Below are 19,149 nucleotides of genomic sequence, written 5' to 3'. Positions count from 1 at the left end.
TACTGTCACCTTTTCTTATAGTTGTGCTAAGGTGTGTTTCCACTGGCAGGGCCACAGCATCATTGTGTGTGCTCCCATGGGCCAGGATAGCATTAGCCCACATTCTGGGCTCACCCTGCCTACTCTTAGAGTAGTATCAGTCACTGTGAGAGGACCCATGACCTGGATCACTGTTGCTGGGGAAGGATAGGGGAGCAGTCACATATCTCTACTCCTTCCTCGGGACCCAGTCCATCCATCGTTAGATGTATAACTGTGTGGGTCTCTCAGGTGTCCTGTTGTGCTGTGTGGGTATCCTGCTTTAATCAATGAATGTCTGTTTAATTCCACTTTGGAGGAGAAGGGACAAAGAGAATAGTTCACTCCGCCATGTTGCTGATGTTACTAGACCAAGCGTAGTGGGGTTTTTGTTTGTTTGTTTGTTTTAGATTCCACATATAAATGACATGACAGAGTATTTGCTGTTCTCTGTCTGGCTTATTTCACTTAGCATAATGTTCTCACAGTCCATCCCTGTTTTCACAAATGGGAAGATTTCATTCTTTTTTATGGCTGAATAATATTCCATTGTATATATATATATATATATATATATATATATATATATATATATATATATATATATACTTTCTCTATCCATTCATCCATTGATTGACACTTAGGTTGTCTCCGTATCTTGGTTATTGTAAATAATGCTATAAAGAACACCAGAGTGCATATATATTTTTGTTAGTGTTTTTGTTTTCTTTGGATAAATACCCAGAAGTGGAATTGCTGGACCATATGGTAGTTCTATTTTTAAATTTTTGAGGAAACTGTATACTGTTTTCCATAGTGATTATATTATTTTAACATTCACTCCAACAATTTAGAAGAGTTCCAATTTCTCCACATCCTTACTGATACCTGGTATGTATTTTTTTCTTTTTTGATAATAGCCACTCTAACTAGTATGAGATGATATATTGCTCTGGTTTTTATTTGCATTTCCCTGATGATTAGTGATGTTGAGCACCTTTTCATATACCTGTTGGCCAATTGCATGTCTTCTTTGAAGAAATGCCTATTCAAGTCATTTGCCCATTTTTAATTTAAGTTATTTGGTTTCTTGCTATTGAGTTGTAGGTAGGCCTTATATATTTTGGATATTAACTGTTTATGAGATATATGATTTGTAAATATTTTCTCTCATCTCTTTTTGTTCTATTAATTGTTTTCTTTGCTATTCAGAAGGCTTTTAATTTGATTTAGTTTCACTTGTTTATCTTTGCTTTTGTTCCTTGTGCTTTTCGTGTCAAGCACCATAATTTGGTGTCATATCCAATAAGCCATTACCAAGAGCAATATCAAGTTTTTCCATTATGTTTCTTTCAGGAGTTTTATAGTTTCAGGTCTTACGTTTAAGTCTTTAATCCATTTTGAGTTTATTTTTATGTATGGTGTAAGATAGGGGCCCAGTTTTATTCTTTTGCCTGTGGATATCGAGTTATCCTAGCACCATTTGTTGGAAAGACTATCCTTTCCACACTGTGTATTTTTGGCATCCTTGTCAAAGATCAATTGACTGTATATGTGTGGGTAATTTTGGGATCTCTTTTCTTTTCCATTGGTCTATACATCTGTCTTTATGTGGGTATTATATTGTTTTAATTACTGTAGCTTTGTTATATATTTTGAAATCAGGAAGTATTATGTCTTCAGTTTGGTTCTTCTTTCTGAAGATTGCCTTGGCTATTTGAGGTCTTTTGTGGTTCCTTATAAGTTTAGGATTTTTTTTTTCTATTTAGGTGAAAAATGTCATTGAGGTTTTGATGGAGATAGAACCAAGTCTGTAGATCGCTTTGAGTAAAATAAACATTTTAACAGTACTTAGTCTTCCAATCCATGAACATGTACGTTTTTCCACTTATTTGTGTTCTTAATTAATCTCATCACTGTTTTGTAGCTATGCCTCCTTTTATGTTGTTATTGTCACATATTTCATCTTTATACATTGTGTATCCATTAAAATATGCTTATAATTATTGTTTTATGCATTTGTTTTTTAAATCATAAAAGAAAAAAAGAGGTGTTACAATCCAAAAATAGAACAATTCTGGCTTTTATATTTATCCACTTGATTCCCTTTACTTGTCATTTATTCCTTCACATGGCTTCAAGTACTGTCTGTTGTTCTTTCATTTTAGCCTGAAAGACTCTCTTTAGCATTTGTTGTCGGGCAGCTCTACTTGAGACAAACTCCTTCAGCTTATGTTTATCGGAAAATATTTTTCATTTCTGAAAAATAGTGTTGCTGAGTATAAACTATTTCTGTCAGAAGTTTTCTCCATCAACACTCCTATGGCCTCCACGCTTTCTGAAGAGAAATTGGTTATTAATCTTATTGAGAATCCCTTTTATGTGATGAGTCAGTTCTCTCTTGCTGCTTTCAAGATTCTCTCTTTGTCTTTGAATTTTGACTCATTATATATTGTCTAGGTGTGTATCTCTTTGCTCTTATTCTACATGGACTCGTTTGAATTTTTGGCTGTGTAGATAAATGGAAATTTTTATTAGATTTGGGAAGTTTTCAGCCAATATATTTTAAAATATTTTCTCTCTCTTCTCTCCTTCTGGGAATTCATATACTTGTATGTTTCTATCGTTGATGGTGTTCTTCCAGTATCTCAAGGTCTGTTTTTCTTCATCCTTTTCTCTCTCTATTCTTCAGCCTGGATAATCTCAATTAACATATGTTCAATGTAACTGACTCTTCTGCCTGCTCAAATCTGCTGGTGAGCCTTTTTAGTGAGTTTTTCATTTCAGTTATTTTACTTTTTAACTTTAGAATTTCTATTTTTTAAAAAATAATTTCTCTCATTTTGTTGGTATTCTCTTTTTGGTGAAACAGCATTCTCATGTTTTCCTTTAATTCTTTAAAAATGGCTTTCTTTAGTTCTTTGAACATATTAAAAATAGCCAAGTTAAAGTCTTTGTGTAGTGAGTCTAAATTATGAGCTTTCTCAGAGAAAGTTTCTATTGATTGAATTTTTTGTGTGTGTGTGAGGAAGATTGGCCCATCTGTTTCCAATCTTCCTCTTTTTGCTTGAGGGAGATTGTTGCTGAGTTAACATCTGTGCCAATCTTCTTCTATTTTGTATGTGGGACACCACCACAGCATGGCTTGATGAGTGGTGTGTAGGTCTATGCCTGGGATCTGAAATCGAGAACCATGATTCACGGCTGCTGAAGTAGAGCATGTGAACTTAACCACTATGCCACTGGACTGGCCCTTGATTGGATTTTTATCCTGTGTATGAGCCATGTTTTCTTCTTTCATTGCAAGTTTCACAATTTTTTTTGAAAACTGAACCTTTTAAAAAAATATAATTTGGCAACTCTGAAGATCAGATTTTCCGTCTCCCCTGCATTTGATATTGTTGCTGTTTGCTGTTCTTGATAATATTATTTTGTTTAGTGACTTTTCTAAATGAATCCTTAAAGGAGTGTATCCGTTTTCATGTGTCATCACTGAAGTCTCTGCTCAGTTAGTTCAGTGGTTAGCTAATAACTAGAGTAAAATTATTTAAATGTCTGGAATGAATAAGTTTCCCAGTCTTTGCCAAGAAACATTGGATTCATATTGGAGTATGCCTTCAATTCTCAATAAAGGTAGTTTATAACTCCAGCTCAGTCTTCAGATTTATTTTCCCAATGTGTAGTATATTTTTCATTTTCTTAATGGTGTGTTTAGAACTGGAAGTTTTAAATTTTGGTAAAGTAAATATATGTTTTTTTCCTTTTATGGTTTGTGTTTTTGGTTTCTTCTCTAAGACATTTTTGAAATGCTAAGGTGATGGAAATTTTCTTCTATCTTTTCCCTTAGAATTTTTAGTTTTAGCATTTACATTTTTATGTAATATACATAAAGTATGTCATTCTTTTCAAGTTAATTATTGTGTATGGTGTGAGATAAAGATTACAATTTATTCATTTTTTTCTCTATGGCTATACAGTTGTACAACACCATTTTTTTGAAAATGCAATAATTTCTTCATGGAGTTGGCTTATTCCTTTTGTTGAAAATCAACTTGCCACATATTTGTTGATCTATTTCTTAATTCTAAGGTCAATATATCTATCCTTATGTTATTAAAAGACTGGTTTCTTTAGTATATCTTTAAGTTAATCTTGAAAACAGGTAGTATAGGTCCTCCAACTTTGGTCTTCGTTTTTAAAAATATTTGGATATCCTAGGATTTTTGCCTTTATGAATAAGTTTTCTAGTTAGCTTATCTATCTCTACAGAAAACTTGGCATTTTGAGTGAGATTTCATTGAAAGTATTGATCAATCCTGTGAGAATTGGCATTTTAACAATATTAGGTTTTCCAATTCTTCAACCTGATATATCTTTCCACTTATGTAGGACTTCTTAATTTTCTCAGGAATGTTTATTTTCATCTTACAGATATTATACATATTTTGTTAAATTTAATACTAAGTATTTCATACTATTGGATGCTATTGTAAGTGGTATTTTAAACAAATTTATTTCCACTTTTTGCTAGTGTATACAAATAAGACAGATTTTTCTTCTATTATATTTTAGTTTGCTGTTTTTCTATTTGGTTTAATGATTTAGGTATACTAATTTTTGTCTAGCTACACTATTGACTTCTGTTGTTTATAATGGTTAATTCTCCTGGGATACACAGAAAAAAATCATGTCCTCTTCAAATAATAATTATTACTCCTTTTTATTTCTTTTTATTGATTTCTATGGCCTAAGTGCTTTGATCAGTAGCTTCAGAGTAATTTTAAGAAGAATTTTGAGCAAGGCCATTTTAATTTGTTCTCAATTTTAAATGGAATGCCCTCAGGATTTTCCTGTAAATGTGATCAAGTCTGTGAGTTGGGATATTTTTAGCTCTCATTTAAATACTGGGATTAAGAATAAATGTTTAATCTTAGCAAATATTTTTCAGCATCTAAGGAGATGATTTCATGATTTAACTCAAAATCATTTAATAAACTGTATATATTAGTAGATTTTCTATTGTACTATTCCATGCTCCTATAATAAGACTAACTTATTTTGGTATATTATTCTTTAACATGCTGCTGAGGTCTTTTTTTTTTTTTACTGGAAGTTTTATTATAGATTTTTGTATTAAAAATTATATTTTTGGGCCTGGCCTCTTGGCTGAGTGGTTAAAGTTCCACACACTCTTCTTCAGTGGCCTGGGTTCACAGGTTCTAGTCCTGGGTGTGGAATGACTCCACTCACTAGCCATGCTGTAGAGGTGTCCTACATACAAAAAATAGAGGAAGATTGGCACAGATCTTGATTCAGGGCTAATCTTCCGCAAGGCAAAAAAAAAATATATTTTGTATTTGAGGGTGGTCTTGGAGTATAATGTTTGAGCTGTATTTGATAGTCTACTTCACAAACATTACTTTGAAACATTCCTTCTTTTCCTATGTTCTCAAACAGTTCCAGCACCATTGATACTCCCTAGTCCTTAATAATTATTTAGAACTCCAAGGCTTGATGCTTTGGAAAGGAGAAGTTTGAAGTTTTACTACTTTGTTCCTTCAACGTATATTGCTGTTTAATCTCTTCTGTATTAACTTTCGGCGATCAATATTCCCTTTGAAAAACCATCCATTCTATAAGGTTCTCGAATTCATTTGCATATATGAGAGTAAGTATTCTGCTCTCATTTTTAAATATTTTCTTTGTCCTCCAATACATTTTTTTTTTGAGGAAGATTAACCCTGAGCTAACATCTACTGCCAATCCTCCTCTTTTTGCTGAGGAAGGCTGGCCCTAAGCTAACATTCATGCCCATCTTCCTCTACTTTATATGTGGGACGTCTACCACAGCATGGCTTGCCAAGTGGTGCCATGGCTGCACCCAGGATCCAAAGAACCAGCGAGCCCCAGGGTGCCAAAGTGGAATGTGCAAACTTAATCACTGCACCACTGGGCTGGCCCCTCTCCAATACATTTTTATTGATAAATTAGCAAATGATTTGCCTATTTTGCTGTTATGTTTAACATCAGCAAATGTGTTCTTGGATTTACTATTTCTGTCATTTAAGAAGTTTTCTTTTTCTCTGCCTTATCTCCCCAAATGCCCCCAGAACATAGTTGTATATCTTAGTTGCAGGTCCTTCTAGTTGTGGCACATGGGAAACTGCCTCAATATGGCCTGACGAGCAGTGCCATGTCTGCCCCCAGGATCTGAACTGGCAAAACCCTTGGCCACCACAGTGGAGTGTGCAAACTTAACCACTCGGCCACAGGGCTGGCCCCTAAGAGGTTTTTAATATTAATTAAAAATTATTACTCTCTTCTCCTTTCCTTAATATTATTTTCTTGTGCCTTGAAATATTTGCTTACTTAATTTATTATTGTTATTTCTTATTTAACATTAGTATTTATAGCATGTAAATTTTATTCAAAAACCATTTGTAGTGGCTAGGTATTTATGTAAAAGTGATTTTATAGATATTTGGCAATTTTATTATTTCATCTTTAATCAAAAGTTTGTTTAAATGAGAATTTTCATTTTAATTGTTAGAATTTTAGTTGTTGTTACCTTCAAACTTTATTACTAATTTCTAATTCTAGTTCATTGCATCAGAGAATATTTTATAATTTTTCTAATTTATGGAATTTATTGTATTTTTTATAATTCTCCATGGGCACATAAACAGGAAGAAAGGAAGTAGGAAGGAAAGAAAGAAGAAAGAAACAAGAGAGAAACAATAGAGAAAGAGAGAGAGAAAGAAGTAGAGGAAAAAAGAATATTTTCATGCTGTCAGGTTATTATGAAGATGAAAATCAGCTCTGCCAATAAATCAGACTGCAACGTATCTAACACAATGTCACTGGTCACAGAAAGCCAACAAGAAACAGTGTTTCTAACTGGACTACCCAAGTCCACAAGACAACTGTGCAAAGACAAACAACTCCATCTTCCAATGACTACTACGTTCTCACCAATGATGTGACTATTCCTACTTTCTTCCTTCCACCTCTTGAGCAATGCTTCCTGAGGCATCTAGTTGCTGATCTGCCCCAGCTTTTTGACACTATCCAAATCTAGAGAGAGTGCCCTCTTCCTTAATCCATAGTTGGATTCATTCAGCAAAACCCATATACTATAAAAATGCCTCCCTTATGCTCTTACTGAGATGCCCACTGCTTCTTTGGAGTGAGTGTTGCAGAAGCAAAATAAACTAAAATTTTGACTCCAGATGTGTTTGATTGGTAGGCTTTAACAACATAGAGAGTTTGTATATAAATTTGTTCTTATTAATTTTGTCAAATAGTTCTTCTTTAACTTTATTTTTAATTTTTTTTCTCAACTTGCTTTGTCATGGATTGGAAAAGCTAGATTAACCTTTATCATTACTTTTATGTTTCTTTTGTCTCTGTATTTCCTGTTTTATTCACTTTATGAATAAAAAGCAATATTATTTAATACACAGATTTTCCATGAATATTTCTGTATAGAATAATTTATCTGTCCCAGGCATTTACAGCCATTATGTTTAAGAATGTCTGTATAAGGAGACATATCAGGATAGTAAAACCTAGAGACATCTCCCTCTCCAGAGACATTCAGGGTAGTAAAGAAAAAGACCTCTCCTTTCCTTTCTGGGGAGAATTTGCTTGCATTCCAGTGCAAATAAATGAGTGAATAAATGAGTGAAAATAAAGTTTCTCTTTACAGAGAGAAATACAGGCAGATCACCAGCAACCCCAAGTAAGATCAAAGTTGCCTAATTTGGGGATTCCTTTCTTGTAATGCACCCTGCTGCTTGGGCTGGTATCATCTGTTTTGTCTTGGTATTGTTTGGGCTATTCTTGGCTCATGTAGGGGCAGTAGCTTCCATGCCCTATCTCAACCATGTGTCCTTCTGGCCCTCTTCTAGACAGGACACCAACCATCCAGTATTGTAACTGTTTCTCTCAATGAACATGATGTTCTGAGGGAACATAGAGCCCTTCCATGTGAGCTACTGATCCTTGGAATATGGCCATGCACAGACAGTCCCTCTTGGCAAGTGGGTAGCCTTTTGTTCATGCCTCTAAAAACAACTCCCTCCCTCTTCATGGTAGCAGATACAGGCACATAACTCTGTCCAGCAAGTTGTCACTGGACACTCCGTATAAGTAAGACCCAAGAAACCCTTATGTCTTGTACACCATCTCTGGGTCTTTTCTTTGGTCTCTCCACCACCTATTCCTCACTGTTCATGTAACTGTGTGTGTGGCAAGACAATTGGTGAGCCACCCAGGAGGCCAAGGAAACCCCATGAGTACTGAGAATATGGGCAATGGGAAGGGGAAGACCATGGAGGAAATCCCAGATTGACTGGTGTCTTTGATATGGGGGCCGGTCACCACCAGGTTGGTGTCCTTGATATGGGGGCAGGCCACCAACATAGGGGAAGTCCTAGGTACAATAGATGTAGTAAAGAAGACATCAGAAGCCCAGGCAGTGGCTACTGCCATAGGGTGGCCCCTCCTCACTGCGGGACGGCTTGCAACAGAAGCTGAGATGGAAGCAACAGAAAAGTAAGGCAGTTGCAGGAGGAAGTACTCACACCTGGAGAAGCATAAGATGAGCTGCTGACACAGCATAGGACAGTACATCTCACATGCTCAGGGTCCAAGAGCACTGAATGACTGCCCTGATTGGTAAGCCTCCCATGGAGGCTTTTGCATCTCTGGCATACTGGGGTGGAAGTCATTTTGTCGTCAGTGGTGGGGATGAGCAAAGATCGAGTGGTCTCCTTCTTGAATTGGTAAATGGCCACCTATAAGGGGTTGTGGCCTAATGAGGGAGGCATACCTATGCCTGCTCCCCCACCTCCCCAGTGACAGACCGTGGAAAACTTACAGGATTTGTTAAGGGAACTAGGCATGAAACATGTGGTTTATGCTGAACGTTACTGAGTGCCTGACAATGAACTAGTTACTGCAGAAATGAAGGATATAATTTTATAGACAGCAGTGAGCCAATGGTATGGGTTTTAGTCTCTATCCTAAGCTCCTTAGTAGGTCAACTGGTGTCCTGGGTGGCTCAAGTCCCCGCTGACCTGGGACAGATAAGGTCAGACGGAGGGAAGTAAAGCCTACCCAGCCTTGTGGAGAAAGAGGCAGAAAAGGAGCCAAAACCACCAGTGGCCCTGTCAGAGTAACAGGTAGACCGATGTAGCATGGCCTGGTGACACCCCTCTGGAAAAAAGTGAAAAGCAACAAAATACTGTTCTGTTGGCTTTGTGGCAGCAGCTGGGGCAAAAATAAAGATTCACAAGGCCATCCACAAACTACGCCAAACCAACAGTGCCCCTGGCTACAGCCTGAGAACACTCCGACCGCCTCAGTTAGGGGGAAGACCAAGGAACCCAAACCCACTCCTGTGATGCCATGCAGGTGGCTTGGGTATTGGGGGACTGAGGCCACATGTAGAACTAACAGTGTTTAGCATTAGTAGCTACAGAAGCAGAATGCACTCTGATGCATGGAAATCCATCCCATTTTCATGGCCCTATTTCTATCATAGACAATTACAGTGGGGGCACACTGAAGGTGAAACTGGTGTTGCTGGTGCTGCAGACATAGCATCTCTGAGCTGCCAATGTCTTGGGTTGGAGAGCACTGCAAGACTGGAGGAACATCTCCCACTTTCCCATTCCTACTCTGCTCCTGTTGAGTAACCTTGATTATGTCTTTCAGCTTTATGTGAGCAAGTAAACACAACCCAAAAGGCAGGACACTCTGTTTTTTATGGCATAGGGTAGATAACTGCTGTATCAATAGAATTAAGTTTCCCTTCCCTGGTGTGTTGCACATCACAATAACTCCACACCACCAAAGGAAAGAATTCCAAAAAATGTGGGGGGACACAACCTCCTAATGCTTTTTGTTTCATTACATCGATGAGGTCTTTCCCATACCTCCAGGAAGACTCCCACTCCCTGTCACCTACTTATGCCAATGAGGATGGGTAGTGATGACAACAAAGTACAAAGGCCTGCGTTATTGGTCAAATACTTGGGTGTTGTCTGTTTGGGTAAGACAAAAGTGGTTCTTGCTGCTATTATAGATAAGATACAGGCTTCTCATTTAGCCCAACTACTCAACACTCTTTATAAGTCAGTGCAAAAGTGTGTTATTTGGAATTGGGCGACCACCAAACAGGAGACCTTCACCCAAGCCAACATAGAAGTAAAACAAAGTCAGTCTTGGTTTTTTAACACAAGGACAACCATGTGAATTGGTCATTTCCAGTTACTCAGAGGGGTCTGGATAGGGTCTGTGGCAAAGGCAAGGCAATAAATGAGTGCCTCTTGGATTTTTCTGGAATAAAGTTGAAAGACAATATAGTCTCCTGGAGCAACAATTATATGCTGCTTACTTAGCCCTCCAACAAGTAGAGCCAATAGCCCATTGTCTGTGGGTCACAGTCTTTAATCACCTACCCATTGTGGGGTGGCTGTGGGACGCTTTCCAAAAACCCCACTTGGGAACAGCCCAAACATACATTGGCACTATGGCATGCATACTTACAACAATGAAGGACTCTTACTAGTAGTCCTCTGAGTGCAGAATTCCATGCCATCCTAGGGCCAGTAACAGATAGTGCAGAACAAACAACCTCATTGCTTGAAGTGCCTATGCCTGAAACCCTGTCAAATGTATAGGAGGGAGAAGGCCTAATCCTGGCAGAGGCCTGGTACACAGATGGCTCTCCAAGGGGCAACACTTCCTAGTGGACAGTAGTGGCCATTCAGCCTTTGACTGAGAGCAAGTGGTTGGATTCTGGCTCTGGGTACAGTAGTCAACAAGCACAAGAAAAGTGGGTCACCAATGTTCAGCCACTGTGGGGGGCAGTGCTCTGGGATGACATCTGGAAGAAAGTCCGGGGATAACAATAACAGTATATCATGTATCCACATCTCAGGTGATGCTGCTGCTAGGAAACCAAAAGCAGACAAATTAGCCTGGATTTGTCTCCTAGAGGAAGTACCAGCCAAGAGAGTGGCAGAATGGCTGCACAAGAAGACTGGATGTAAAAGACAGAACAAAGGACTCCAGCCTGCTTGACCGGATTCCTGACAACTGCCAAACATCAACTGAATGAACATGAAAGGTGTACTTGACTCAGTGCATATCAGAGGTTAATGCCAGGACCTGACACACAAGAGGCACTGTAGGTGGACTCTGAACTCTCCTCCTACCACGAACACAATCAGTTACATTATTCTTGGAACAATTACCTCTAAGAGAGAACTGAAAACTGGATAAAAAGAACCCCTGCAAAAAGGGACAGTCCTGATTGAGGCAGAAGAGGCAGAAATTCTTTTATGGAGAGAAAAAAGCCACCTTCACAAGCTGTGGTACTTCACAGTCAGCCAGGAGCAATCCAAAGGATTGCAGCATTCCCTGGAAGAGCAGGGGACCTGAGCAGGGGAAGGTTACCACTATAAGCATCCTTCAGACTCATAACAACTGAGATAAATGTCATATTATCAGGTTTTTCTGGCTATTAACTACAACAGGAAATACCCCTAGAAAACCTATCAGGCATAAGCACAAAAAAGCCACCTCTTAAAGGGCTGACACAAATTCACCCATTTCAGAAAGCAACCTAAAATCACCAGAAAGAAAGGTGCACAGTCCTTTGGGGAAAAGAGACTCACCTGATAGTCTATGAGTGCATCTTGGTGAGAGATCAGACCGCTACAGGGACTGAGACATTGGCAGCAGCCATTATTGTGACCCAGTACAGGTGTGCTGACACAGACACTGGCAGACACCATTGGAGCTCTTCCCCTGGCCTGTTAGCCCAGGGTCTGCCCCACCCACTAGAGCACTAATTTAATCCAGCTCAGCTAGCACAGGCAGCCTACTGTAGTGACTGGTCCTACCCAACAGCAAGCCCTTTGGCAACTTTTCTGTCTGCATAGACTGGGTGCCTATAACCTCTGCAGGCAGGCAAGTGGGTCTGCCTCTGCAGGGCAGGGTGTGCATGAGGAGTGGGTAGGGCATTGGTGGAGTGTATGGGGGCCTCTGCAGTGGGGCGACTGGGTACACTCCAGGGGGAAGGGACGTGTGCATGGGCCAGGACTGTGTTGACAATGTGTGTGGACCTGTGGGCAATGAGGCTTATCAGAAGGAGAAGACCTGTGTTTCTCAAACAGCCACATAGGGGATTGGCCCCACCTTCAAAGCCTGAAACATTTGGGTGCTCCCATGCCTGGGGCCAGCCCCACTCAGCTGCAAACCTAGAGAGCTAACAACAGCCTTGTAGGCAGGAGACCTACAGCAATTGTAAGCCCCCAAGCCTAGCAACCAGCCACACTTGGAGCTTACTCACCTAACAGAAAAACTGCAACAGGAATGTGCTATTAGACTTTGCATCCAAGTATATTGGGGCTCTCCACACCCAATGAGTGACTGAAAGTTCCATAGTAGCCACATGCAGCTGAATATTACAACCAGCTAGCCAGAGGGACAGCTTAGACTCCCTTGGCACATGCAGAATGAGAAACCCTGCCACAATAGAAGGACACATGTAACCCACACAGGGGTCACTCCTGAAATATTTGGAACTGGAGATGAGAGGGAAGCAAACTGCTGGGCCTCAAAAGGTGTCTCTTAAATAAGTCCAGTTATCTAAGATCAGGAGACATAGCTGACCCACCTAATACATAGATATAAGCACAGAGAAAGAGGCAAAAAGAGGAAGCAAAGGAATACATTCCAAGCAAGGGAACAGGACAAAACCCCATAAAAAGAACTAAATGAAATGGAAATAAACAATCTACCTGACAAAGAGTTCAAACAAAAAGTCATAAGGATGCTCACTGATCTTTGGAGAAAAATGGATGAACATAGTGAGAATGTCAACAAAGAATTGGAAAATATAAAAAAGAAAAATTCAAAAATGAAGACTATAATACTGGAAATGAAAAATTCACTAGAGGGACTCAGTAGCATAATAGATGATACGGAAGAATAGATCAGTGAGCTGGACAAAAGACTAGAGGAAATTACCCAAGCTGAACAGATAAAAGAAAAAAGAATTAAAAAGAACAAGAACAGTCTAAGGGAACTCTGGAACAACACAAAGTGCATTAACATTAGTATTATAGGTGTCCAAGAAGGAGAAGAGAAAGACAAAGGGGCAGAGAATCTATTTGAAAATAATAGCTGAAAACTTTTCTAACCTAAGGATGTAAACAGATATCCAAGTACAAGACGCATGGAGAGCACCAAGCACGATAAAACCAAAAAGGCCCACACCAAGACACATTATAATTAAAATGTCAAAAATTAAAGATAAAGAGAGAATCCTAAAAGCCACAAGAGAAAGGCAACAAGTTACATACAAAGGAAACCCCATAAGGCTATCAGCTGACATCTCAGCCAAAACCTTACAAGCTAGAAGGGAGTGGCACAATATATTTAAAGTGCTGAGAGGAAAAAACTTATGGCCAAGAATACTTTACCTGGCAAGGTTGTCATTCAGAATAGAAAGAGAGATAAAGAATTTTCTAGACAAGCAAAAATTAAAGGAATTTATCACCAAGAAACAAGTTTTACAAGAAATGCTAAAGGGACTTACTCACTTATTCAAGTGGGAAAGAGAAGACCACAAATAGGAATAAGACAATTTTCAAAAAGAAAGGCAAATATAATCACTGGTAAAGGCAAATATAGAGTAAAGGTAGCAGATCAACCACCTATGCAGATAATATGGAGGTCAAAAGACAAAAGTACTAAAGTTAGCGATTTCCATGATAAAAGGGTAATGGATACACACACAAAATAAGAGGTTAGATATGATATCTAAGACATAAAACGTGGGAAGAGGGAAACAAAAGAGTAGAGCTTTTAGCAAAAGGTCAAACTAAAAACACCCTCGACTCAATATCGATTTTTTTATATGTAGCTTATTATGTATTAACCTCATGGTAATCATAAACAAGAAACATATAATAAATGCACAAATAATTAAGAGAAAGGAGCCCAAACATAATGCTAAAGAAAGCCATCAAACCACAATGTAAGGGAGAAAGAAAAGGACAAAGGAAGAAAGAAGACTGCTGAAAGACCCAGAAAAATAGTAGCAAAACGACAATAAGTACATATTTATCAATAGCTACTTTAAATGTCAATAGACTAAATGCTCAAATCAAAAGGCACAGCGTGGCTGATTGGATAAAATACAAGATCCATATACATGCTGCATACAAGACACATACTTCAGACTTAAAGACACTTACAAACTGACAGTGAAAGGATGGAAAAAGATAGTCCATGCAAATGTCAAAGAAAAGAAAGCTGGGGTAGCAATATTTATATCAGACAAAATAGAATTTAAAACAAAAACCGTAACAAGAGACAAAGAAGGGCACTACATAATTGTAAAGGGAACAATCCAACAAGAGGATATAACGCTTGTAAACATCTATGCACCATACACAGGAGCAGCTAAACATATAAGCAACTATTAACAGATATAAAAGGAGAAATAGACAGCTATGCAATAATAGTAGGAGACTTTAACACTCCACTTACACCAATAGATTGACCATCCAAACAGAAGATCAATAAGGAAATATTGGCCTTAAATTACACATTAGACCAGATGGACTTAGTAGATATGCATAGAACATTCCCTCCAAAAACCACAGAATACACATTCTTTTAAAATATACATGGAACATTCTCTAGCATTGATCACATGTTAGGCCACAAAACAAGTCTCCATAAATTTAAGAAGATTGAAATAATACCAAGTATCTTTTCTGACCACAAAGGTGTGAAACTAGAAATCAACTGCAGGAAGAAAATAAGAAAAGCCACAAAAATGTGGAGATTAAACAAAGTGCTACTGATATATGATTGAGTCAATGAAGAAATCAAAGCACATGGAGAAAAATTAAAATGGAAATACAATGTGGCAAAATCTATTCGATACAGCAAAAGCGGTTCTACAATGGAAGTTTATAGCAATTCAAATCTACTTCAAAAAACAAGAAAAATCCCAAATAAGCAACCTAACAGTGGACCTAAAAGAACTGGAAAAAGAAGAATGAACAAAGCCCAAAATAAGTAGAAGGGAGAAAATAATAAAAATCAGAGTAGAAATACATGAAATAGAGGCTAAAAAAATAGAAAAGATCAATGAAACCAAGAGGTGGTTCTTTGAAAAGATAAACAAAATTGACAAACCTTTAGCTAGACTCACCATAAAAAAAGAGAGAAGACTCAAATAAATAAAACCGGAAATGAAAGAGGAGAAATTACAATGCACACCTCAGAAATACAAAAAGACTATAAGAGAATACTATGAAAAGCTAAACACCAATCAATTGGATAATCTAGAAAAAAGTGGACAAATTCTTGTAATCATACAGCCATCCAAAGAAAAAAGAAAGAAGAAGAAATAGAGAATTTGAATAAACCAATCACCAGTAAGGAGATTTAAAAGTAATTGAAAACATCCCCCAAAATAAAAGCCCAGGCCTAGATAGCTTACTTGGTGAAGTCTAGAAAACATTCAAAGAAGACTTACTACTTATCCTTTTCAAATTCTCTCAAAAAATTGAAGGGGAGGGGAAGCTTCCTAACTCATTGTAGGAAGCCAATATTAACCTGATACCAAAACCAGACAAGGACAACACAAAAAAAAGAAAATTATAGGCCAACATCACTGATGAACCTCAATAAGAAAATCTTCAACAAAATACTAGCAAATCAAATATAATACATTAAAAAGATCATACAATGTGATCAAGTTGGATATATTCCAGGGATGCAGGGATGGTTCAATATCCTCAAATCAATCAATGTGATACACTACATTAACATAATGAAGAATAAAAATCATATGATCATCTCAATAGATGAAGAGAAATCATTTGACAAGATACAGTATCCATTTATGATAAAAACTCTGAATTAAATATAGAAGGAAAGTACCTCAACATAATAAAGACCATATATGACAAACCCACAGCTAATATCATTCTCAATAGAGAAAAATTGACAGCTATCCCTCTAAGAACAGGAACCTGAGAAGGATGCCCACTGTCACCACTCTTACTTAACATAGTATTGGAAGTCTTAGCCAGCACAGTCAGGCAAGAAAAAGAAATAAAAGGCATCCAAATTGGAAAGGAAGAAGCGAAACTGTCATTATTTACAGACGACATGATTTTATATTTAGAAAACCCTAAAGAATCCACTAGAAAACTTTTAGAAATAATAAACAAATACAGTAAAGGTGTAGAATACAAATAAGAATACAAAAATCAGTTGCGTTTCTATATACTAACAATGAAGTAGCAGAAAGAGAATTTAAGAATACAATCCCGTTTACAATTGCAACAAAAAGAATAAATTATCTAAGAATAAGCTTAACCAAAAAGGTGAAAGACCCATACACTGAAAACTATAAAACTTTATTGAAAGAAATGATGAAGACACAAGGAAATGGAAAGATATCCTGTGCACTTGGGTTGGAAGAATTAACATAGTTAACATGTCCATACTTTCTAAAGCTATCCGTAGATTCAACGCAATCCCTATCAAAGTTCCAATGACGTTTTTCACAGAAATAGAACAAAGAACCCTAAAATTCATATGGAACAACAAAAGACCCCAAAGAGCCACAGAAATTCTGAGAAAAAAGAACAAAGCTAGAGGAATCACACTCCCTGACTTCAAAATAAACTACAAAGCTATAGGAACCAAAAAAGCATGGTAGTGGCACAAACACAGACACAGAGATCAATGGAACAAAACTGAAAGCCCAGAAATACACCCCCATATCTATGGACAACTAATTTTCGATAAGGGAGCCAAGAACATACAATGGAAAAAGAAAAGTCTCTCCAATAAATGGTGTTGGGAAAACTGGACAGCCACATGCAAAAGAAAGAAAGTAGACCACTATCTTATACCATGCACAAAAATTAACCCCAAATTGGTTAAAGACTTGGATGTAAGACCGGGAATCATGAAAGTTCTAGAAGAAAGCATAGGCAGTATGCTCTTCGACATCGGTTTTAGCAGGATATTTTCAAGTACCATGTCTGACGAGGCAAGGGAAACAATAGAAAAAATAAGCAAATTGGAGTACATCAAACTAAAAAGCTTCTGCAGAGTAAGGGAAACCATCAACAAGATGAAAAGACAATCTAACAACTTGGAAAAGATATTTTCAAACGATGTGTCTGTTATGGGGTTAATATCCAAAATGTACAAAGAACTCATACATCTCAACCACAAAAAAACTAACTGAATTAAAAAATGGGCAAAAGATCTGAACAGACATTTCTCCAAAGAAGATACACAGATGGCCAACAGGCACATGAAAACATGTTCAACATCATTAACTATTGGGGAAACACAAATCAAAACTACAATGAGATACCACCTCATGCCCCTCAGAATGGCTATAATTAACAAGACAGGGAACAATAAGTGTTGGAGAGGATGTGGAGGAAGGAAAACCTCATACATAACTGTTGGGAGTGGAAACTGGTGCAGCCACTATGGAAAACTGTATGGAGATTCCTCAAGAAATTAAGAATAGATCTAACATATGATCCAGCTACTCAACTGCTGAGTATTTATCCAAATAACATGAATGCATAAATATACGTGCACCCTTATGTTCATTGCAGCAGTATTCACAATAGCCAATACTTGGAAGCAACGTAGGTGCCCATCAAGGGACGAATGGATAAAATAGATGTGGTATATATACACAATGGAATGCTACTCAGCCATAAGAAATTATGAAATCCAGCCATTTGTGACAACATGGATGGACCTTAAGAACATTATGCTAAGTGAAATAAGTCAAAGGGAGAAGGTCAAATACCATATGATCTCATTGATAAGTAGAATATAAAAACAACAACAAACAAACACATAGAAAGAGAGATTGGATGGTGGATACAAGTTGGGAAGGAGGGAGGTGGTTGGATGAAAGCTGTGATTAGGCACATGTGTGTGGTGATGGATTATAATTAGTCTTTGGGTGGTGATCATGATTCAATCTACACAGACATCAAAATATATAACGATGTACAGCTGAGACTTCTATAATGTTATAAACTAATTTTACCACAATAGTAAAAAAGAAAAAAAAGACCTGATACAACATTATGCCTACCAATAAGAGCTAATCAAAGAGAGAAACTACAACCACAGTTGAGCACTCAGAACAACTTACTTTTGCCTCTGCTACAAGAGCTCCCCACTGGGACCCATGTGGTCACTTGGCTCTGAGACTGTCAGGTGGAGCCCTGCTTCCTGTGGTCTCTTAGCCCTGTGGAGGAAAGGCTCAGAACAAGATATCACAGAAACACCCTATATTGTGGGAAGACCACTCAAAATTTCCAAACTTACTAGTCCAGGGTCTCCAGTTCTTCAAGGTACTTTCATCGTTTCCCTCTGGTGTCTTGCCATCTTGGTCTAAAACCACAGGCTGGTACCATACTAACCCAAGACAGTGCAACTGTGTGTGTCTTGTTGGACTGTCATGATCTTCTTATTATGGGTCCCTCTAAACATCTTGCTTTCATCCTTAGGACCACAAATGCCAACCTTTGCCGATCAGGCACATAAAATCGGTGCCTTACAAAATTGCTCCAACTGCCGGGGATGCAGTGAACATGGGGTTACCATGGTGGAAAGTGTTCTTTGGCATTCTTTCCTTTTTGTTGTTGCTGTGATTGTCTTGCTGTGCTCTCTATTGCTATTGTGGTATATGGTTATAATGCTCCTCTATGTGTCTGGCCCAAGGGACTCCACAGAAGAATGGCGCGATAAGATTGTGAGGGTAATCCAGATGCATGGAGGGTGGAGTGTAAGGGCTAGCCTCCATGCCCTATCTCAACCATGTGCCCTTCAGGCTCTCTTCTGGCAGGATGCCAACCATCAGGTATTGTAACTTTTTCTGTCAATGAACATTAAGATCTGAAGGAACAGAGACCTTCCATGTGAGCTACTGATCCTTGGATATCAGCCATGCAAGGACAATCCCTCCTAGCAAGCACTTAACCTTTGGTTCCCCTGCTTAGATAAGCAACCCCTTCCCTGTTCATGGTAGTGGGTGCAGGT

The sequence above is a fragment of the Equus asinus genome, chromosome 17 (assembly GCF_041296235.1).
Source record: "Equus asinus isolate D_3611 breed Donkey chromosome 17, EquAss-T2T_v2, whole genome shotgun sequence".
In the NCBI taxonomy this organism is placed as follows: domain Eukaryota; kingdom Metazoa; phylum Chordata; class Mammalia; order Perissodactyla; family Equidae; genus Equus; species Equus asinus.
This window is presented reverse-complemented; position numbering follows the sequence as displayed.